General features: G+C 39.4%; 2 long non-coding RNA genes across 24 annotated transcripts in view; one reads left to right on the top strand and one right to left on the bottom strand.

Annotated features, from left to right (window-relative positions):
* Nucleotides 1-23,887, bottom strand: part of LOC108445249 — a 290,571-nt gene that overhangs the window by 107,645 nt on the left and 159,039 nt on the right. For 15 of the 23 annotated variants that reach the window (XR_001860038.1, XR_001860035.1, XR_001860029.1 and 12 more), the window contains 3 exons: nucleotides 22,187-22,379; nucleotides 14,526-14,618; nucleotides 13,126-13,240 (listed from right to left, as the gene is read on the bottom strand). The exons of 3 other annotated variants lie outside the window; for them this stretch is intronic. This is a non-coding gene — a long non-coding RNA (uncharacterized LOC108445249). The remainder of the gene's footprint in view (nucleotides 1-13,125; nucleotides 13,241-14,525; nucleotides 14,619-22,186; nucleotides 22,380-23,887) is intronic. 5 more of the 23 variants (XR_001860027.1, XR_001860030.1, XR_001860037.1 and 2 more) reach the window with 2 other exon arrangements.
* LOC108445250 lies at nucleotides 2,266-12,232 on the top strand. Its single transcript, XR_001860049.1, has 3 exons — nucleotides 2,266-3,002; nucleotides 7,080-7,194; nucleotides 10,189-12,232. It is a non-coding gene; the product is annotated as an uncharacterized LOC108445250 (long non-coding RNA).

Genomic DNA, 23,887 nt, shown 5'->3' with positions numbered 1-23,887 from the left:
GGGGGAGCCACAACAGAGAGAATGTAAAACAGGTATTGCACAAGATCATTAGCAGCAACTGCTTGTTTAATTTACTTTATATGAACTGAATGTATCTTCTGAAAGGCTAAACAGAGATACATTCCCATGAAGAGAAATGCAGAGTCATCCCCCATTCTGAATGTTAGTCTGCAACTCAAAGGGTGCAGGCTGAGTTGCTTGCTTCTCTGCAAGCTGCTGCCTTTGGCAGGTACGGGATTACGTCTATGGGCTAGAGACGACTCTGATGCCTCCAACAGCTGTTCCTGCCTGCAAACTTCCAGTTAATATAGCAGAATAAGGAGGGGAGAAGGTGAGTTCTTCATTTACATCAGCAGAGGGAAAGAAATTAAATCCGTAAAGTAAGCTAAACTGGAAACGAAGTTGAGCAACAACTATTACAGTCCCTTGAGTAGGGCACTTAATTACGCTATAGCTCCTTGGAAACTGCCTTCTAGGGACTACAGCAGAAGCTCATGTTTATGACATTTATCAGGATGTAAATTTGGAATATAATAAACCTGACAGTTCACTAGTGGGTTTTCTTGGTCCTGAAAAACTGATTTCCTAGGAAATTACTTTTTAAGATCTACCTGTAGCTCTGTCTGGTTTCTCTGATGATTTACAGGACCAGGTAACATGTTTTCTTGCCATGGTGAGAGAGTCTTAGAGAGTACAGATGAATGTTTGTCCTTCCCTTCACCTTGATTTTAAAATCTCCCCGTTTATGTCAGTGAAACTTGTTACACATTTAAATAGCAATTTCATTGATGCAGAGTTAAAGACAGTTTAGTAAATAGTCTGTCTATTATTTCTATCCTCATAAGTCAATAATGAAAATTATGTCACTCAGAGGACAGCATATGCAAATAAATGTGCATATGATAGACTGCAAGCAGAATTCACTGGCATCTAATAGGTGTTTAATTGCTTTGGAGTGCTACTAAAAAAAAGCAATATTATTAGGATGTTTTTCTTGCAAATGGGTTTTAGAAGCATACGGTCAGTGCTGTATAGTCGCAGTCTTATAATTAAAACTAAATAGGTTAGAAATTACAATGTAGAAGAAAATAAAAGCTCAGCAGCAAAGCATATATACGGCTAAATAGTGTGTGGTGTGTGGGGCTTGTGGGTGCACCTAAATGCTGTGCTCCAGCACTACACCTGCCAGGAATTACCATTAGGGCTTAGGAGGGACTGTGGCTGTCTAGTGAGGCCTCAGAGAAACAAATACTGAGCTGGGGCTGGCACGAGTACAAATTAACCAATTAAGGCACCTGTATCAATATAAGCATCCTGACTCATTGTTTAATGGGATAATTGAAATTCTGTAGAGGAAATAAAGTTGATTACAGGGATCAAACAGAGGGAAAGCTCTCTAAGCATTTGTCTCTTGCTTGTGACAAGCTGTAGCTTATGAGGCTGCTGACATGGAACAAATAGCAGTATGGGGAGTGAAAGGTCAGGTCATGACTTTTTAGTGTTTACAATAAAATTGTGTACATGCTTGTCTATGAAGAAATAGACAAAGTTCTGCATGTTTAAGAATAAATGTGAAGTCTATATTACAACTTTTTGTATGTATCTGAATTCCCAGAACATCTTGGTTTTACCTGATAAATTCTTGGTATAATGCAGTTCAGCAGACTTTCCCATCATTTTGCATGAATCTAGAAAATAATTTACAATACAGTCCTAGGTGTCTACTCCTTGTTTTTGATGGGTGGATTTGCCCATGAAAGCATATGATGGTGGAAGAGAAAAAGTCAAAGTGATGAGGGGCTGGTCGGGTTCTTCAATCCAAGGAAATAAGATGCAGGTGATTTACTCCCTATAAACAGAAGACAAACGGATCTCCAGAGAGAAGGAAGAATGAAAGGGAAATTCACTGTATTCTCAGGAAGCAATCAATCACAAAAGGTCAGCAGGCCTTTCACCAGAATATGTTTGAAGAAGAAAATGAAAAGTCATCTGTGGCTTATTGTGTCCAAATGTATGATTTCCTTTGAAGGATTCAAAATACTTTTGTCCAACGGAAATTGAGGCCTACATAACTTCTCTTGCATGTTTCTGAAGAGTAAGCTGATTATTTGGGGGGAAAAAAATAAAATCAAGTGCAATAAAAGACCTAGCATTATCTTTTCTTCATGTGTCAGATGAATGTTTCAGGTGCACAAGACTTGTCATATTTTATCTGAGATATCAACAGAGAAACAATTAAAAAACACCTAATGCTTTCTTTATTTATTTATTCCCATTCTCCCATTTTTATTTGTTTTTATTTAAATCTGGCAGCCATCTTTGGAGATGGAGTTAAACTGAAACTATTTCCTAAAAAATTGGAAGGTACAGTATCCATTGTTAAATACGGTTATATGGTATCTGGAGGCCAAGTACAGTTGGACTTGATGATTTTTGAGCTTTTTTTCCAACCTGTGCGATTCTAAGAGTTTTGTACATGCTCTCTTGGGAACTACTGACTGTGCTCATGGATTGTGTGATTAGACCCAGCAGATTCCTCAAAAAAGGCCCAGGGTCAAGCCTGGACCCTTTCTCATCTCTCACTTTGCACAGGATAAATTGTACCACTACTTGATCTAGCCTGGAGATAAACCTGGGCTGCCCTGCCTGCAAACCCAGCTCTGCATTCCGGACAATTTTTCATTCAACAATTTCACTAAGATTTGGTCAGCATGTTTTTCTGCACTGGGCCACTCTGATGCAGTGTGTTTCTCCCTAAAATCTGTACAAACTATTGTTCTCCAGGCTCAGGAGACACACTTGTGGGATATATTTTTTCTATATACTGGAAAAAAATTTCCATTTACTGGAAAATATACTAGATTTTCCATATTTTCCAGTATATTTCCCTGTATTTACACTGTTTGCTTTCTAATTCCTGCCGTTACTCTTTGCAGGGCACAGATCTTTAAAGGACTCCAGCTGTAATGAGCTGTATTTCTCAGGATGCAGATCTTCCATTGGTAAGTATAAGAATCCTATAGTTCAGTTTTGGAACTGCAGGAGCAGCTGGGAACCATGAAATTGAATAAGGGCCAGTGTTACAACTCTCTTTGGGCTACAGAAATTTGCAAAGCAAAAGTCTTCCATTTGAGGAGTTTAAAAGAATTTCCTTTCAGTTGAAAATGTCCAACCTTTCTGTTCCAATTTAATGGAAGTCTGGCATTTCAAAATTTTCCCTAATTTTACATCAAAACCAAAGATGAAAAAGGATAGAAATTCTCTATTCAATAATAGAAATTCTCTACTTAATAATGACTGACATTGACTAGAACACACAGCACACCATAATGTTATTGAAACAAATAAAATAAATGAGTACTCTGTAAGCTCCAGAACACATAATGAAATGAAACATAATGAAACACATAATGAAACACAGAAGTCCATTAAATTTATTATTATTTTCTATAATGAGAGTCTACCCATCTTATCAAACTTCTGTGATAAAATTTGGCCCTTCTGGGCCTGATGAGTTTTGCAATTTGTACAAATGAAGCAATTCTTACCCAGCACTATACACACAGAAGAAAGGTGCACGCTGACCAAAAACAAGGACGTGCAGAAATTTTTTAAATGAAACCACACTGAATGAGCATTAGGATCCTTCTGTAGAAGAAAATTAGAAGAACAATCATATTAGGACAAAAAGATGATGAAAAAATATGCACTTTCTATAAGCCCATGATGAAGTTAGTGTCTCAGCAGATGCCAGATTCTGCTTTGAAATCTGTTTATTGACCTGTAACTTATGCAAGCAGGATGACTCAAAGGTAATTGACAAGAGAGAAAAAGAAGTAATATGTTGTTGAATGTGCCCTGAGCTGTTTTCTCACCACAAAACTCTCCCATACATGTATGTCTTGTAATTAAATATTATACAAAATTCTTGCTGAATACAACTATCGTGGCTTTCAGATATGTCTGTCCTGGAAGAGCTCACAAAAAAACCCCAAAAACATAACAATAAAAATAATGTATTCTGCTCTTGGCATTTCATATAGTATAAGGTATACTCTTTGTTGCCAGTTGCAGCAACAAAGCCAACAACAGCAGCATGTGATTAGGACTCTGAAATCTCTCCTTTATCTGAGATTGCTTTCTGAAATCAAATTCAGGCAGAGAGAAAAGGAGAAACAAACAAGTTTACCGCAGCTCTGCAGTAGCAAATAATCAAGATAACTACTTGAGGAACATAAAGTGAAGCACCAGATTCTTCATATAATATGATAATTGAAACACAGGTGTTGAATATCCAGTTATGTGCAGATCTCTCTCCTCTCCGAGAATGGAAAGGGTGCAGAAGGGTTAGCCTGAGATGAACAACGATGCAGGGGAAAAGAGAGCCAGTCTGTGAACTAGAGGACAAATCTATCTCAACCTAGAATTTGTCATCGCCTGTGTTGTACAGACAGTCTGCTCAAACGCATGACAAACGACACTGCTATTCATAGAGCAGGCATAACACAGGTTGCCACAATCTAAATTGTTACCAATACTGTCTGTCCCATGCACCAAGAAATGTCATGCATTAAGCTGTAGAGTACCACGGGCTGAAGGTGTTCTTAAGAGGAAATTACAGTTAATACAGCAAAAATTATCTAACAATTAGTTATGTGCAACTAACCGTTATGGGTTGTTAAAAAAACAAACAAAAACCCAACCACTGAGGCTTTTAGCACCTCTTTTTACAGTTGCACTGCATTTCAGGAAATGAGAAATATTTAATCTCTGGTTATAAGGAAGTAATATTTTGTTTTGACATCAGGTCTGGGGAGAAGATTCATCCAAATGCTCCACATTAGTCCTTGATTTGCACAGCTATGAAAACAAGCGTGCATCTTTGACTTATTTGTAGCCCTCTTCTGTCTTTTTAAATATATTTTAAGACAGGCACAGATTGTCTAGCCAATGAGTTACACTGTATGCATAAAAAGATGTGGATAATAATGTTCTGGCTTCTTCATACAGCTTCATGGAGAATCTTGGCCTCAGGCCAAACAACTGCAAAAGCAAAGCTTTTTTTCCCCCTCAGCATTTTAGCAAAGTGCACATAATACACCTTTAAGTAAATTAGTGTTATAACAGGTTTCTACTGATCCATCTTGAGGAGTCAAATGAGAACCAAAAATAAATCCTGTTTTCAATTTCCCCTGAGCAGCAAAATGATTTGAAATCCTTCCTTGCCACAGGAAACAAACAGATAAAAACCCCAAGTTTGGCAATGATTCAGTAAATATATGTGCCTGTTTAGTATTTAAATCCAGGATCCAAGGAACTCTTCATTAGAGAAGAACTTGCAACATATCCAATAAAGGTAGGAAGCAAGTGCGACTCTCCAAGAAAACCCCTTCCTTTGTAGTCAGGTGCTTTGTGGCATTTGCAAAGGAAAACTCAACTCAGAGCATGCAGCAGATGTTAAAGCCTCCTCTGCAGAGAGGTGCAGAACACGTAAATAGCCACGTACCATAAGTATACCTGTGCTTTAAGGGACTGGCAAAGTATAGGTGAAGATATGAGCAGATACTATTTATGGGAATAAACAGCACAGGCTAAAAAATAGATTGTAACTTCAACTTGAATTATGAAAAGGGGAAACCCCCCCCATTTGGAAAATTCCTGCAGAACAGCAAAGTCATTGAATCAGTAACAAACACAGCAAGCATTTTGAAGCAGAAGAGCCCTTACCTTTAGGGCTGATGGAATTATATGCAGTTTTTCAAGTAACTGCTCCTGGAGTTGTCTGAGATAAGTGATTGTATTTTCAAAAATGGAAACAAGATGATCTCATTTGAAAGTTTAGTACTTCCTTAAAATATTTATGTAAAAAAAGTGGTCCCTAGCAAGGAGATTTGAATGTGTTGAAGAAGAGGACAAAAAGTAGAAACAGTAGCTCATCATTCAGCTGAATTTTAGTACATACTTTTTTAAAAAGCATAAAACCATAGTGTATGATTTCATAGATATAGCTGAGATCAAATCCCTGAAAGGAGATTTCACTGAATGTACTTGACTGGCACAAACCAGACCATCTCTAATTTTGCTAAAAACACATGCATGTTATATTATTTTTCTTAGTGCCTGTTAGTATAATTGGCACCAAGAAACAAAAAGAAATCTTTTTTTGTATCATTGTTGCTAATGTGATGTTCTGTTTGGTTTTCAGCAAGGCATATGTATAACACTCGTCACTAGTGGCAGCGGCAGTGTAAGGAGGGAGCATGATTATCATGACATCAAGCTAATTAAGATTAGCCTGAAGAAAGCAAAGGATGCCCTCCTCTCCAACTCTGTAGAACTAAAAGAAGGGGGAGAACAAGGGAAATATTTATAACAGTTTATATAAGAAGTGCTTGATTTTGTTCTGCTTATGTGGAATTGCAGCTGAATAAAGTGAAAGGAGAGAAACGGAAAGTATTTCCCGGTCCTTAGAAAAATAACAAATGGGTTGTTAATTGGCAAGTGCTTAAAGGGCTGGTTCTAATCAGGGTAAATGGGCTTGTTTTTCCAACATTGGGTCCCACATCAAAACAGCAAGAAACAATTGAAAAATCTCTGCTGAAGAAAGCAAGAGGAAGTGGGTTGTCACCAGCTGTTCAAAGACAAAATCCTGCAACAAATGTGTAGCAGCAGATGCCGTGTGAAGCTCAGGGAATGTAAATGCATATGAATCATCACATAAGCTTAGGGGGGACAAGCTGCAGGCCAGATCCTGGGGGCAAAGATTTTTGTGACTTTAACCATCTCTCCACTTGCTTTGTACTTTGTTCAAGTACACAGTATATTTTTTTGGAAGAAGGCATTTTTAAGCCCTGTTAAAGAGCCCTAAGCAGAAGGAGAGTATCTTACAAAAATATTATTCTTTGGGCCTATGACATCAAAAAAGGAGATGGTCCAACATCTTTGTCTGTCCAGCAGGGAGAAGAATTTAAAACATTTCCCCCTTCCCCCTCTTTTTTGAGGTTCATGATAATGATAAAAATCGTTAAAAGGATAATTTTTATAATTTCCAGCATTTCACTACTTGTTTTCCCCTGCAGTTTCATAAATAGCTGAACTGGCACCCTGGGAAAGGACACAAAATTGGCATAGCAGCAAAAATAGAAGAACTACCTGCTGTGTTTCACTGAGATAATCCTGAGGATCCCATCTCAGGTTGGTTGCCCCTGGGCAGAGGGGTAAGACTTTCCAAAAGTTAAAGTATGATGAAACTTGAAAGGAAAGTGACAGAAGTACGCTCTCCAGGAGTTTTCAACAAAATTCTGTTTCTCTAAAAGAAGTAGCAAGACAGAGACAGACGGAGGAGTCCCAGACTCAGCTCTTGCCTTGGCTGTCCCAGCTGTACATATTTAGGCACTCTCATACTCTAGTCGTTATAAAAAACACACTGATTTGCACAATTCCATAATCTTATAAGAAAATAGGTCATTGGCGATTATCAAATTCTCATCCATTTAATTTCAAAATTCTCTTCTTGTTTTCCCCCAGCAACACCAAGATCTCACACAGAGAGGAAAAAAAAGCTTTAGCAGAAGAGGTGGATCTACATTTTGCATGGAGGTGGATCTACATTTTGAATCCATTTTTATGTTTTATGCTACCATGTTCCACAGTGACAGATCCTGAGAACTCCCTCCTCCCAGTTGCCCTCAAGGCAGCCATCCCCAGTTTCTCCACCGAATTCACGCTGCTTAACATGTCACAAACAAGGAGAGGCTTTTTGTGCTTTAAAGGAGAACTTCAGAGCCGACTGGAAAGAGGGATTTAATTACGTGAAAATATGATGATATTTTGATATTAAAACATACTGATATGTGATCTTTCCTAGTTTAAAAAAAACAAACAAACAAACAAAAAAAAAAACCCAAAAAAAGAGAGAGAGGGAGTGAGGAGTATGGGCCCTCAACAGCCGGTGGTGCAGACATTTGGAAATTCACCTGTGCCAGAAGGCACACTGCAGGAGTATCAACCCAGTGGGGAAACAATGACACTCTGAGCTGCACTGGGTGATGATTTTCAGGCTCCATTGGGGTGATGCCATGAACCTGGTGGAACCTGTCACATATACCTGCAGACTCTATCAGTGGTTAAGGGAGGCATATAAGATTACAGTATTCTTTGGGATATTTTATCTGCAAAGCTACCCTTTAAGAAACAAAAAGCCCCAAACGCATTTGTACCTGATCTCAGGAAGGAGGCTTGAGGACTGGGCTTTGCCATGTCTCACTGCAGAGCGCAGGCAGGAGCCAAGCATTAGCAAGTCCTTCTTCTGTACCTGGGATAATTTAGCAGGAAAGGAATGAAATGAGCTCCTGCTGCCCTTTATCCCCTGCTTGCCAGACATGTGGTTGAAAGAAACCGCTAGTGGCATTTTATGTGATCCAAGCCAGATTCTTCTCCAGGCTGATGATGTGTTCACTTCTCCAATTGCACTTCCCATGGCTGGTAATCGGGGTCCCCCCATGGGAAGGGATGGGACAGCCCGGGGGAGCCTGACAGCACACAGGCTTGTTCCTGGATGCAAACTGTGACATGAATCCACAGCTCATGGTGTTTGGTTCCTCAGGGATGAGAGTGGACCACAGAGCAGTTATTGTATTTCCAAGGGAGGGAAATCCAGCCTGACTTGGTTTTGTCATAAGTGATTAGATTTTATAGTGTGCTTATGTACTTCTCCTAATCAAATTAGCATGTTGGCTCAAAATCAGCCTAGCAGAAAACCTCTCATTTTCTTACCCATTCTGCTTCATTTATCACCTGGAATTACCAAAGTTTTGAGGTTTTCTTTTCTCTCTGACTAGGCCCAGTTCTGCTTAGCTTATAAAATTTGAAACATTCATTGCCCAAGGTTGCAAGAGCAATGAATATTTATAATCCCATCTTCCAAGCACACTCAGAGGTGTCTCACAGTGTGACTTCACATTAGAAATGTCCCACCTGTAGGGATCACTCAGAAAAACACAGATTACAAGTCTGTACAACATAGAACAAGGTCAATACCCAAATTATGGGAATTATCACGTTAAAAAAGGTTGCATATCTGATGATGCACTGCACCAACACTGATTTATAGGTGCTGTACTAGTGACTCTCCCCTGTGAAGACAGAATTTCAGCTATTAAGTTACGCCATTATTCCCTGGTTCTTTTTCTGAGGCTTCTCATGAATCAGCTGCAAATTGTATAATGCACTCCTCTCACCTTTTACAAAGTTAGCCCCATCTCCAACAGCAAGAAATGAAAAAAGGGTTTCTCACCTGGCTTCAGAGCCTAGGGAAATATTATAGTTTAAAGAACATTGTGACTAGTGCTGGTGACAAAACACAGGCAGGACTCCAACTATGAGAACTGCTTAGAAAATACTGCAAATGAAACTTCCTGACCCTCCTGGCACCTTCTGTTAATTTGCTGCAAATATGAGTCTTTTTCTAGGCTGAAGCCACACTTTAAAAAACACAACACCCATCCCATTCATCCCCAAAAATGCAATTAAAGCTTAATGTTAATTCAGATTATTTTCCTATTCAAGACAGAGCTATGAGGATTACAGTCAGTTTTAACACTTGTCAGGAAAATATGGTTCCTTCCACTTTGCAGACAGGCAATTAACATTCAGCAGCAGCACTGAAATTAGAAACCATCTAGAGGCCATTTTAGGCCAAGAAAGTTTTGCCATTGATTTTAATGCATCAAGATATAACGTATTCTCCAGTATCCTGCCCTTTCCTATTTTTCCCAAACTTTGGGTGAACCATTAAATTGAAGCCTGCCCTGTAAATCCCATAAGCTATTAATGTAGTTCCCTTAGCTGGAAGATAGATTAATGACCTGAGACTTCTGTAGAATATTTGCTACTTCAGTGCAAATTAATATCATATTTCATCCTCATTTTATACGCACATCCAGCACTTCCTTCTGCAAAGGATACCAGAAGGAGCTGATTATTTAAATGCCAAGATTCTAAATCTTATCTTCAAATTTTTAATCAAACTGTTTAACATGAGTCTTAAATTGCTGCATTTCCATTTTTCATACTTCTCTCACCTAATTTTTCATGTTAAGAACAAAGAAAAAATTTAAAACTCAGATGTGTTTAGGAGGGGTTTTTTTTAATACTAATAAAATTTTTTAAATGCTTTATGTTTTTCAGGACTCTGCTCTCCTCCATACCTTGAGCTGGGACTAAATACAAATGTCTTTCACTTCACCCAGGTCTAAGTTCTCAGTTTTAAAAAAGGTAGTTTTAAATTTTCTAGGTATTGTATGCTATCCTGCAAATAATGATTTTGTCCACAGTGTGCTATATTTTTTTATATTCTCAATTAAATTACCGATTTTTCTTCACTGCTTAAAAGAACATTGTTCACTAAACACATTTCTCTGACACTGAATGCAATTGCTGGAGAAAGCAAAATCATGAAAACATGAAAATGGCTTGAGACACGTTTAGTTCTAGAAAACTGTGGTCAGGCTTCCTTTCTGTAGGAATTAAAATTTATGGCAAGGTCTCCAGTTCCTCAGGCAAACACAGCAGGCTATTAGAGGAAATAGAAGTGGCAGTGGGGGAAAAGACGAAGTTGTTTTCTCTTACTGTTCCTTCTTGCCAGCACTTTAAAAAAGTTTTGTCTTTACTTGTAAACAGTAAAACTAGGTTGAAACTTCAAACTAACAGCAAAAATGTTCTTTCTTACTATACTTCAAACCCTCAATAATAATATTACTATTAATAAAAAGAAAAAATGTTATGAACATCACAGAAAACACCGGTTTGGAATGAAACTACACATTTTATTTTCTGTCTATATTTGCTATTATAAAAAATCTATGAAGAAAACATAGTCCCTTTACAAAATTTTTATTCTTGAATCCTTATGCTCTATTTTGGCACCAGCATTAGGTATCAAATCACAGGCACATCACAAATTTAACGGAGACTTGCAAACACATTCACTTACACTTGATCAAGCTACCTTGTAAATTTCATTAGCTGGTATTGAGGATTGCTGTGGTCAAAACAGTATTGGAGAGCATATTTCAGACACTCACCCCTCTCTTGATTAAAAATATCCTTTATATCCAGTCTTAACATATTTAGAACTGACTGTGTCATTTGTAGAGGACCTGCAAGGAACATCTCATTCAACTGGCTGACCACTTCAGGGCTGACCAAAAGGTAAAATACGTTGTTAAAGGTATTCTCTAAATGACTCTTAAATGCTGACAGGCTGGGGACATCCACCACTTCTCTAGTAAGCCTGCTGCAGAGTTTGACCACCCTCTTGGCAAAGAAGTGCTTCCTAATATCCAGTCTAAACCTCCCCTGGTGCAGGTCAGCAGTCCCTCCTGAGTGTAGGAATTGTATTGATTTACCAAAATATGAATATCAATCTAATATCGATATCCAACTGAAATGGACACAAACTCTCTAACAGTTTAGAGTTAGAAAGTGTATGTTTTATTCGGCGCCAGGCACTGCGTGGGATAGCTCCCTAAGACGCAGGGCCCTGATCCAAGCAAACACAAACCTTTTTATTTACAAAAATTATGACTATCCAAAATACAAATGTATATTCATAACATTAACACCTCCCATTCTCCGCTTCATAGGGAAATGAGCTTAAATGTCATTAAGCATGCGTAGTGTGTGTTCTGAATGGAGTCGGTGGTCTTGAACTGGGTCAGTGATCCTAAAAAAGATGAAGTAACTCATCTTCCTCATTTTGACCTTTTTGCCTTTCTGAACTTTAACAATCCTAATTACTTTAGTGACCTCCAAATTTCTTCTTGTGTGACTTTTGAATAAGTTCCCACAGAAGGAGGAAATTGGTAATTGTCCTTGTTCCCTAGACCAGCTTATCAATGTTTCTGTTCCTTGTTCTAAGCACAGCTAAGCACACATGCAAATGACAAATCATCAGTTATTCAGTAATCCATTACTAACATCTTGAAAACCCTTTCAGGTCCAGCTCTCTTAACTATTCCAATTAACTCTAGCTGGGCCCGAATTCCTTCCTATTCTAACTAATTTCAACACAGCTAGCCTATAACTAAAATCTTTATGTTTCTTTTAAATCTGTGTTTCAGTATCTGCCAGGTTAGTGGTTCTTCTCTCCTCTCCTGCCACCCCATTTCCCAACTGTGCTAATTCTCACTGCACTTCAAAGCAGCTGATGCCCTCCACAGTTCTCCTTCCTCCAGCAGCTGATCTCTTCTTTGTGCCTGTATGCACGCTTCTGGACTGACTTTCCTGTGGATTGACTTTTCTATGGATCAACCTGCTACATCTTCCTGTTCAACGAGGGTCTCTGACTCTTCCTGTCTTCTCCTCTCTCTTACATAATTTCCTCAGTGGCCATCTGAATGTCACCATTTGTGTGACCATGCTGTGAGTCCTCCTTTCCAGCTTGCGAAGGTACACTTGGAAGAAGGTTGGGCCATGCCCTGAGGTTCAGTTTTCAGTGAAATAACCATGAGAAAATACTCATCAAGGCAGAAAACAGAGCAAGAAGTCAACAAGCGATACAGATGATACCATGAAGGATGACCAGATTTCACAGATGGTTAAGAGGGAGTGATGTGAAGATGGCCAAAGTGGGAGGTTTAGATTGGCTATTAGGAAAACTTTCTTCACCGAAAGAGTTACTAAGTATTTGAACAAGTGGCCCAGGGAAGGTATTTAAAATATTTAAAAGTGTGGATGTGACACTTAGGGACATGGTTCAGTAAAGGACTTGGCGGTGTTAGGGTAATGGCTGGACTTGATGGTCATTTCCAACCTACATGACTCCATGATTCTATGGAATCTCACATATAATGGAGGGGAGAATAAAACACATTTTAAAGAGTAAACCCTTGCTAGGTCCCGGGGACTGCTAGATGACTGGCTAGGTAACCCTATCAGAAACACCAAGTTTGGATACAGAGGTAGCAAAAGAGACTTGTGAGGAAAAAGTAACCAGGGTACAAAATTATTTGAGTAGACACTGAGAGAGGGAGGTGATCAAGATAAATGGGAGAACAGGCATGGGAAATGTAGGGGAGGGGAACAAATGGGGACAGCTGAATTGCTGTTGCTTGAGCTCTGCACCTGATCACCACAATCCATTCCATCTTCTCATTCAACTTGACTCCTATTTTCTGTGTAAGGTGTTGGATTTGTCTACCATGAGAATTCTTGCACAGCCCCTTGGTTTGAGAAATAGCTTTGAAGTTAGAAAAGAGAGATAAAAGGTTACAGAAGCAAGAGAGGTAGCAATGTACAGAACATGAAAAAATTCAGACTGACAAACTCCCCCTGTCCTGGTTTCAGCTGGGACAGAGTTAATTTTCTTCCTAGTAGCTGGTACAGTGCTGTTTTAACTTCAGTACGACAATAATGTTGATAGCACACTGATGTTTTGGTTGTTGCTAAGGAGTGTTTACAGGACAGGTGACCCAAACTGACCAAAGGGACATTCCACACCACAGAACACTGTGCCCCCTGTATGAACTGGGGCAGTTACCCAGAAAGGAGCTGACTGCAGCTCAGAGATGGGCTGGGTACCCGTCAGCGGGTAGTGAGTAACTGTGTTTAATTAGTCTCTTTTAGGTTTTATCTCTCTCTCTCTCCCCCTATTCTTTTTATTACTATTATTGCTATATTTTACTTCATTTCAATGATGAAATTGTTCTTATCTCAACACATAAGTTTTACTTTTTTCCCCCCATTCTCTTTCCCATCCCACTTGAGGCAGGGTGGGGAGTAAGTGAGCAGCTGCATGGGACTTAGTTGCCAGCTGGGGTTAAACCACAACACCCCCATAAAATCCTATTCAGACACTGCTATTGTTATTAGTTCATTGGTGCCCAAGCTGCTAAGCCTTTTGGCAAGGAAAATCAGAATGCAGTTGACTCCACTCTGCTGTAGCCAGCATGCTTCCAGTGCCCAACATAATTATTTTAATGCCAGCTCGAGTACCCCTGCACTGCAGCACTGCCATACTTTGTCTCAGCAAGGAAGAGAGAGAGAGAAACAACTACACCTCCACTCAAAGCTTCCCCTTCTTTTGTCCTAGAGGTAACACTACAAGCAGCACTAACAAAAAGAAATAAAAAGAAATAAATTGGCACTAGTATTGCCTCTGAGATCTCAGTAACTCTAACTGTAATAATCCAAATAAATTAGATAATTGGAAGACTCAATAGAAGCTTTCATAAAAAACACTGAGACCCAAGCTATCCTATCTATAATACTGACGAGGGGAAGAAAAGGGAAACTCACTAAACCAAAATCCAGAGGAAAAAAATCAACCTTGATTTAATAATTGAAACATCATGTTCCCTAACATTTCACGTGACATGGTGTGGCATGACTTCTCTGATGCGCCAAACTCACAGACAACTGCCTGGTTTAGATGTTATTAGTCTGCTGACACCCTGTCTGTCTTAATTCTGCCATTTCCAAGTAGAAATAAAGTCACAGCTCTAAAACATGGTGTGGATACTCACTCATTGCACTTGTCTTTCCAAGCGAGCCTTCCCAACAGATCAGTTTACAAAGGCCAACCCCATTTGGCTGGTGTCATTCTCTTGAAATCTAAACTGTTTGAAAAGATAAATTATTGTTACTACATGCATAGCACCTGTCATATTTTACCCACTGAAATGTGCTATAAAATGCATTTCCAGTGACTGTCAGGGAAGGAAGGATTGGTGTTGGCTGCCACTAGTGACAAGTCCCTTCCTCCAGCCTTTTGCCTGAGTTGTGCAAAGCCCTCATGAAGATTTATCTACATCCTTTATCAGACTTGAGGAAAACCTCGATCTGGGCTCTCAGGTACTTGCTACAAATTCTTTCAACTTTAACCTGTGAAATAGATGCTGTCTTTCGACTGTTGGCAATTAGCTCAGTGTGAGAGGATGACAAGGAGGAGACTCTGGGCTCTTGTTCAGCAATGATACTGCTGCTCTTGGTTTGTCAACCAGCCAGGGACAAACAGTTTGTTGTGCAAGTGTTATCATTTTACTGAGCAGATCCCCAGTGCCACACTACAGCTGGCAAACAGCAGAAACAGAAGTAGCTCCATTAAAAGCATGTGCTGCACTCCAGCCTTCTATGGAACACACTTCTTACATCTGTCATCTTCACTCTGACTTCCCCACGTCACTCACATTCACCCTGGATTTTCCACATCCCCACATTTGCCACCTTAAGAATACCAAGTTTGAAGGTTTTCAGCCTACTGAAGAAAAAACACATTTAGCATTCACACAGTGAGAAAGCTGTCTTTTCCAAAATGTTACATTTAAGATTGATTCAGAATCATAATGGAATGAGACCTCAGCTGAGAAAAGGGAGAAGATGAAGTTAATTAAAGTGCTGTCCAGCTGGAACTTGAAAATTCTTCAATCAAGGAAATATATCATACCCTGCCTCTTCCCATGTACATTGAAAAATAGCAACTGCTGTGGATTTAATTAAAACTTAGTTTTTAGTTAATACTCTTTACTTGATTCATTATTATTCAGTCAAGATGCAAAGTTATGACCCTCATCATGAAAAAGAATGCTTTCCTACATTATGATAACCTATGTGATTTTTTTGTTGGTTTTGAATTTAGGCAGTTTCTTATAATACCTGGGGAAAGCTGGAGAACAGAAAGGTTACTAGCTCAGCTGGTTTAACTTGGCCATTTAGTTTAAAGGTGGAGGTTTCTGCTTGCTCTGTTTTGCTCAATAAATTTTCATTGTTTCTCAACCACAGATTTGAAATCAAAATGTCATATTTAGAGACAGATACTCAAAGATTGCACAAAACTCTTTCTCCATCAAAGCCCATAATCCACATTTTTTCACTAGTGAGGAACTGTGCTGCAGCTAAACAAGCCCACCTTGGTGCAGCAATGTATTAATTTTAATCTCTCTGTGGTTTCCTCATCACCTACAGAATCCAAATCCCAGCTCACCAAATACACCTGTATATAATTTTGAAAAGATTCAAACACATTTCTTCTTCCAGCTACAAGCACAACAACTCAGAGATCTTTTGGCATCAAGAGCAGTAACATTTATACCAGCATCCCTCAGCTGCAGTGCCACATTATGAATAAAGGATGAATTCAAAATCCCTGCAGGGGTGGATATCTCAACCTGCAGTTGCTCTGTCAGCAGGGCAGACTGCTCTGAGCTGGTCCCATGCTCCAGTGGCATAGACCCAAGTCTGGTGGGCATTGCACAGTTGCATACAGTCTCACACTGACAAGGTTCTGCTGATTTCAGAGGCTATTTGGATCAAGATGGGATGGTACATGGCCCAGGCTAATAGGATGCTCCAGACATTAGCTGGTCTCATCCTGCTATCTGCACTGCCTTCTCAAGCATGGGCATGCTGAGGAGCCAAAAACATACCACATCAATCAGTTTTCACCACCTGAACATGCTCCCTACCACCCTCTATGCTGATAGATTGGATTCACTTTGCGAACTGAAAATAAATCCTCCTGGCCTAATTGATAAATCAAATCTACGAGCTAAAGGCACTGCTTGACTGTCTGCCTCAGTGGCTGGGGAAAATGGCAAAACTACCACATTACAGACTTACATCCTGCCTTCAGGGACCAGCATTCAGCAGCAGAGGAATCTTTTCACCCTTCTAACATAACTGCCCACCCAAACTCATACAGAGATGCTGTGTTAGTCTCTGTTAGGGCAGTGAAGAGCACAAGCAGAGTCACTGGGGCTCCTGAATCAATATAAAAAATAAGCATGGTCTTTAAAAATATGCATAGTAAGAAGACTGCAGTTAAGGTGAAAATGTCCACTTTAACCTGGAGATGCAAATAACATAACAAAATAGGTTTAAGGCTTGTAAGGGATAGATGAAAGAAAATCTTATATCCAGTAGTTATCTGGGTTCCCACTGGGTGGTTGTGTAAGTACCATGCTTTCAACGTGTAATCTGTAACCCCAGCAACCGAGATTGTTTTAAAGGGGACAGGACTGGAAAATAAGGTCTCCACTCCCCAAAGCATGAGATAACCATCACAAAACAGCATAGGCTTAGGCAGGAAGACACATCTGGTAGGAAGGAGTCAAGGAGAGGCTGAGGAAGTTGCAGAAGGGTTAGGGTCAGGCAGGTGAGGAAAGGAAAATGCTCTCTGATGCCTACACACCTGCAACATGCACCACTGCTCACTTACAGGGTCTGTTTCATTTTAAATCTTTGTTGTATGATTAACCTAAGGGTTTAATAAATTAAAATGTAGTTAGAAAAAATAGAAATAAAAGAATCCTAAAAGAGGTTTCCCTCCATAAGGACTAGGATAGAAATGAGGAAAGATAACAGACAGCTGCTGCTCTCTGTGACTTCCTGCCCCACTCTCCACCTCAGCAGTTACAATTTTATGTCACATCAAAGATTCATAGAATATGGATCTAGATGCACGAAAATGCTACCTAGATTTTAGAGAGACTATATTCTTCATATTAAGAGGTTTTAGTGTCTGTGGTTTTTCACTGTTTCATATCCTTTACAAAAGGAAAGGAGGAAACCTCACAATACTTCCTTGAATAAAAACCTTTATTTTGATGTTTTCTGTTCTGTAGACAAACTCACATAATGAAAGAATATGCAACATAAATAAATCCCCCAGTTTAACTTAAAACATGGTGGATAAATCCACAGAAAGCCCTATACAGTATTGATATACTTCTATTCAACTTTTAGAAATGTGTTTCCATGTGTCTAGGATAAACAAGAAAAATAGACAAAAGACTCAGCATGACTATAAATGTTTTTAAAAAAAGAAAAAAAAGTAAAAATACACCAAATACATTAAGTGTGGGAACTGAAATGAACGAATTAGTATTCCTGAAATTAATTTTTCACATTCATAGTAGTGCAGAAAAACTAAATTTAAGGCAATGTGATAGAGGACATGTCATTTACATGCCTCCTTCTAGAGCAGGGAGTAGTGCTGACAAGTACACATGACATAAGAGAAAAGAAAATGTTGTAACGCTCATTCAGCAAGACCCCAGGAAGATCCACACAGAAAAATGCTTCTCTCTCTGAATTGTCTAGTGCAGCCTTTGAATTTTCCGTAGTCTTATTTCATGTTAACCTGTGTTAATCAAGAAAACCCAACTCACTGCCTGTTTTAGAGACCCCAGAGGCACACTCTGATCTGTGATGGTGAAGCCTTGCTACCAGGCGGCAGGAAGCAGAGGTAGGGCAGCAGCACAGCCTCTGCACCAAGGGCATGCACAGAGCAGAGTCAGTGCATCCACAACAATTCACAGCGATGTGGGTTTGAATTAAGAGCCACCACGTAAAAAAGTAGCCTGAAAAATGTGGTCCACAACACACACACTCACTGCTTACACTCGGATGAGTCTGAATATACACCACAAACATTTGCCAAGTGTCTAGACAAGCATTTCTGGTGGTATTAGCTGAGTAAATTTGCAGTGAGTTCGCACAAGCTACAACAGAGCTGTGAACATCAGCCTAGAGAAGGCCAAAAGAGGTAACAGATTAATCACATGGGATCAATTCCCATCTTTAGAGTAACACAGTGGGTCAGGCACATCCACACAAGAAAATGGTTTAAAAACAGAAGAAACGAAAAGATGATAAGATGTCTGTACACAATACCATGCAAACCAATACGTTAGGATAATGGCAAGCTCAAGTTCTACTTGCTTCAGTTTCCCATTCCTCACTGAATTAAGTAGCTAGAAGGGATGGATGATACCATGTGGAAGAAATAGGCAAATTAAAAGGATAAAATGGGGAAAGCCAGAAGGAGAAGAGAGACGACCAAGAGAAGGTAGAACAATTTTTGTCAATTCACTGTCCTTGCTATATTCTGCTGTATTTTTAAAAGATAATTTTTCCCTTTAGAAATACTCATCATTGGCCACGTGCCTGGATGAGTCAAAAAGAAGACACATGGGCACTCAACAGACAGGGAGATTTAATATATTGCCATTGTTCTCTGGAATTTATTTCAGATAATGAATGTTCTAGAACAGAATTCTTTTCCTTTGGTCCAAATATTACAGAAAATATTTAGCTTAAATCAATCTGCTAATGTATTCTCATAACCGTGTATCTTTGACAGTAATGTTAGCAGCTAAAAATCCACAAAATAAACAATATAGAGAAAACTAGGTCATCAGTCATACTATGGAATGAAAAACGCAATCAGAGCTACTTTTAATAAATGCTCACACAGCATTTCTGCACTTCTGGGTTTCTTATACAGAAGCTTTGACATCGCTAAGTATTCGATGTCGAATTTTTATTTCCAAAAGAAGTTATAAATTAAGCAGCCTATTGTGCTCAGAGTAAGGTTATGATCACTGTACTATATGTCAAGTCATTCTTTCAGACTTTGTGCTAAAAATACAACTTTGTGAAAATCCCTGCTACTGCTAACAACCCTGTGAAGTTCTTTGAAGTGCAGTGTGGCTGTCAAATATGTCAGTTGCTGAGGGAGCCTCTCATGGTGCTGAAGAATGAAATATTTGATTTGTGAGTCAGGAAAAGTGGAATAGAGACGTGCTGACACAGAATTGAGCGGTTCAATAGCCTGATCACCAGTTCTTGAGCTGGGTAGGCAAATGTCGGATGCCAGAAGTAGATCAAAGCGCCCCAGGCTGCTGTGAGCTCTGTGTGGCACATTTGGAGCCATTAGAGAGTCTGTCCCTACACTGCACTGCAACCACACAGAAGTCTGTGCAGAACAGAGGCCAAAATGCAGGAGGAGACATTAAGGGAGAAACACAGCAAGACAAGTGTTGGGAAAAGCAATCTGCGCAAACCAAATCATTCGGAGGGACTTGTGGCTTGAAGCATCCTGCAAGACCTTAGGTTGAATGCAGCATCTCTGGCACACCCAGCCACACTTTGCACTTCTGCTGTTTGGGAAGGATGTCCCACAGCCTCTCCCCAGAGATATGGTCTTTATAGGGTGAAAGAACATAGCTCAAATGCTGGTTGTCAGGGCCAGTTCCTACTGTTATGCATTATATGCAACATCTGAACTCTCTGATTACAACCCTGTTATATTAATCACTGCCCAAAATACTGTGAACCCCCACTCCAAAACCAAAAATACTATTATCACTCATATAGTTTTGATTGTGCTGAGCATTTTTTTCAATATACTAGAAAAGAAAAAAGAATGAGCACATGAAGAACATTTAGTCTTTTTCATTTTTAAATTATAGCTACACCTCCTAACAAGGGACTGCAAAATAGTTATGTCAGAGGACTTTGAGTTTGCTTCTTCTTCTGCAACATAATGCAACACATTTTTAGTTTCTCCATTTCTAAAGTCATAAAAGAAGCTGCTGTCACTCTGCTGACAAAAAACAGATTTCTCTTCTTATTCCCACCCTCAAGATACTTCCAGGTTTTTTCAAGTTGAATCTGAGCTAGTTTAGAAATTGTTATTGTTTTAATGTAATGGTTTGGCTCTTAAAATTTGGACATATTTATTTGAAGGAAATAAACCAGAACAGTTTTACTTCTCTTTCTAATATCCAAATATTAGAAGTATTGCTCTATGCTTTAGTTCTCCAAGGCTCAAATCTCACTGAAAGAGTTTCTTATATTTTTCCATTATTTTTTATATTTATATATGAATTTGAATCTGTCTTAGCAAATTCCTCCCAGCTTCTAACAGAAAGTAGCCGTAAGTGAAGACTGGCATGTGCTATTCTCCTCAAAATCACTTTGCTGTGTTATTCCACCTGATGTACGCGTGTTTGCTACATTATTTTTAGTATAAGTTGTAAATTAAGCAGCTTATTGTGCCTAGAGTAAGGTTATGATCACTGTACTATATGTCAAGTCATTCTTTCAGACTTTGTGCTAAAAATACAACTTTGTGAAAATCCCTGCTACTGCTAACAACCCTGTGAAGTTCTTTGAAGTGCTAAAGATGAAAGATGAAGCACTGAATTTCAAGAAATTGTAAATCCTACCACAATTAAACTGAAAATGCACATGCCAAGCATGTGCCAAGCCATGAACCCATGTGATTAAAGGAGAAAGCATCAATCTTCTTTTAACACTGCCTAGATTTTATATCACAGCCCTAATGTTTTTTAAACCAAATTTTAATATTTGACTATGGAAAGGGTGAGTTTGCTTTGTTTAAAATTAGACGTACACCCAAGGAAAGTTGAGGGAAATTGCTGGCCTGTAGGGTTAGGCAGGAAGAGCATTGGTCACACCCTCAGTAATGCCTGGATGTCTGTGAAAGTCACAAGAAACACTCAAGAGTTTTTAGAAAGAAGAATCTCTGTACGGGTGTGCAGATTAACCTTATACTCGTGCAATGAGTTCCACTATCTTTCAATTTAAATAAATAATAACTTCCAAAGAATGTTAGAAATAATGAAGTAATGATGAAGTGCAAAAAGGGAAAGTAAGCCAAACCTCAGCCTGAGGTGGCTGGCAAGTCATAGAAACATTTTTACATGCTTAAACTAGCAGGAGAGTTGAATAATTGATTGGAAAATTTCAGAGAAAATAAACTTTCATTGGAAGATAAAATTTTGTGCCCAGGGGGTTTCACTCAGAAAGTTCATTTGGTGTTCAAGCACTCCACTCCAGACAATTCATGTCCAGGAGCGGGATTAACACATCAAGCTACAAGTCCTGACAGCTCATTAACGTGAGCTCTGTATCCCATGAAAACAGCCACCTGGCCCTCCCATCTGAGCAAGCCTTCCCAGAGCAGTGGCACAGCCTAGTGTTCCCAATCCGGGCATGCTTCCCTCACCCCAAGCTGTCTCCCCTTCAGCTGGATCTCAAGAAAACAGATGAGCCCTCACTGCTGAGCCTTTTAAAGGAATCTCACATTCCCATTTAAGACACACCTTATTAGAGATCATTTGGAGCATTTCCTCAAAGAGGAATCTTACTGTGCTTCAGTCCTGTTGCAATTCATCAATGTTGATTTTTTAAACTGGTGTCCACTGTATTTATTTGTTGACTTTTTCAATATTTACACAGGATGTAATGATCCACTAATAGTTCATTAAGTGGTTCATTTATCTTGTTACAAACCAAACTAGGAAATCTCTACGGAATGTGGCCAGCAGGCCAAGGGAGGTGATTCTCCCCCTCTTACTCCATTCCCATGACATCCCACCTCGAGTACTGCATCCAGCTCTGGAACCCCCAACATAAGGATGTGGACCTGTTAGAGAGAGTCCAGAGGAGGCCATGAAGACGATCAGAAGGTTGGGGAACCTCTCCTATGAAGAAAAGCTGAGAGTTGAGGTTGTTCACCCTGAAGAAGGCTCCAGGAGACCTTGCAGAAGTCTTCCAGTACTGGAAGGGGCCTACAGGAAAGGTGGAGAGGAACTTTTCACAAGGGCATGCAGTGATAGCATATGGGGGAATGGCTTTAAGATGAAAGATGTTTAGGTTAGAAATTAGCAAGAAATTCTTTATTGTGAAGGTGGTAATGCACTGGAACAAGCTACCCAGAGCAGTGGTGGACGTCCCATCCCTGGAAGTGCTCAAGGCTAGGTTGAACCAGGCAACCTGGACTAGTGGAAGGTGTCCCTGGCCATAGAGGGGTTGGAACCAGATGATCTTTGAAGTCCCCTCCAACCCAAACCATTCAATGATTCTATGATCTACAAACCACAGATCAGTAGGCAGAACCAGTGCTTTCAAAATTCCTCTGTTCCATGTATTTCCAAGAGAAAGTCACATTTTTTAAAACCCCAAGTGCAATCTAGCCACTGTACCTAGAGCCTGCAGGGCAAGTGGCTATTTGGAGCACAGATCCTGAACCGTCCCTGTGCTAGATTTTCCCTGTGGTTCCCATTGCCTGGCCCCTCTTCTTGCCACCCTCAGTTCATGGCCAGAACAACCAGGTCTCAGTCCTCCTGAGGGAGACTGAATGATATTGCAACACAAACAAATATTAGCAGCAAGATTCTTGAAACCCTCTGAAAGGGAAACAAAGGAGGACTCTGTTCCCACCATTAGACCTGTCTGTACTATCACACAGGGAACCTAAGTCACCGTTCCTTGCTTCTTCATCAACATCCAGCTTTTCTGGTATTCATTTTCTGGTATTCAGTCTTTGGCTGGGTTGGGCTAGCAGCCACTCCTCGACATATTCTAACTAACCCCACTGGAATCAGTCACATTTTTCCAGCTTTACCCAGAGATTACAGACAAGGACTATGCAGAGTGTTGGTCCAAGGCAATCCAGACATTTAAGATTATAGTATTAGATACATTAGGAACTTCAGAGTAATCATGTTCACACACTGCTGAAGGCAATGTATACATTTTACTTTGACTAAAGAGGTGATAAGATTTTTCAGGGAAAAGCTGGAGATTATTAAAATGCTTTGCGATTAATTATTGCATTTCTTTTATAGCTTTTTTTTAACTGGTTTGTAAAGTTGAATGTGATAAAATAGCTTCAGAACACTGTATTGAAATGGAAAAAGAAAATCCATTACCTTTGCAAGGTCTTCCCTTTTCCAGTAATTATTTGTTGAATTCAACAGAAGTTAATTAGAAATTTCAGAACTTTTTTCCAGAAAAAAATGGATTTGTTTTAGGAAATAAAAAAATTTGCTCTAATTCCAAATTTGTTTAGCAAGGAAATTTCATACTTCCATTTCTTAATGATTAGAGCATATATAACCAATAGTAGCTGCTCTTATGTCAGCTGTCAGGGGAAAAATAATCAAAAAGACCCCATACATATTACTATTTGACCTTTCAAATTTTTATTTCAGGTATTTAAAACTGTATGCCACATACATGTACATTTTACCCCGTGTAAAGCAGAAATTCTCACCTAGACCCAATTAAGAATTGC

The sequence above is a fragment of the Corvus brachyrhynchos genome, unplaced genomic scaffold (genome assembly GCF_000691975.1).
Source record: "Corvus brachyrhynchos isolate BGI_N302 unplaced genomic scaffold, ASM69197v1 scaffold11, whole genome shotgun sequence".
Lineage (NCBI taxonomy): Eukaryota > Metazoa > Chordata > Aves > Passeriformes > Corvidae > Corvus > Corvus brachyrhynchos.
The sequence above is the reverse complement of the archived record's forward strand: the minus strand, read 5'-3'. Positions and strand labels throughout refer to the sequence as shown.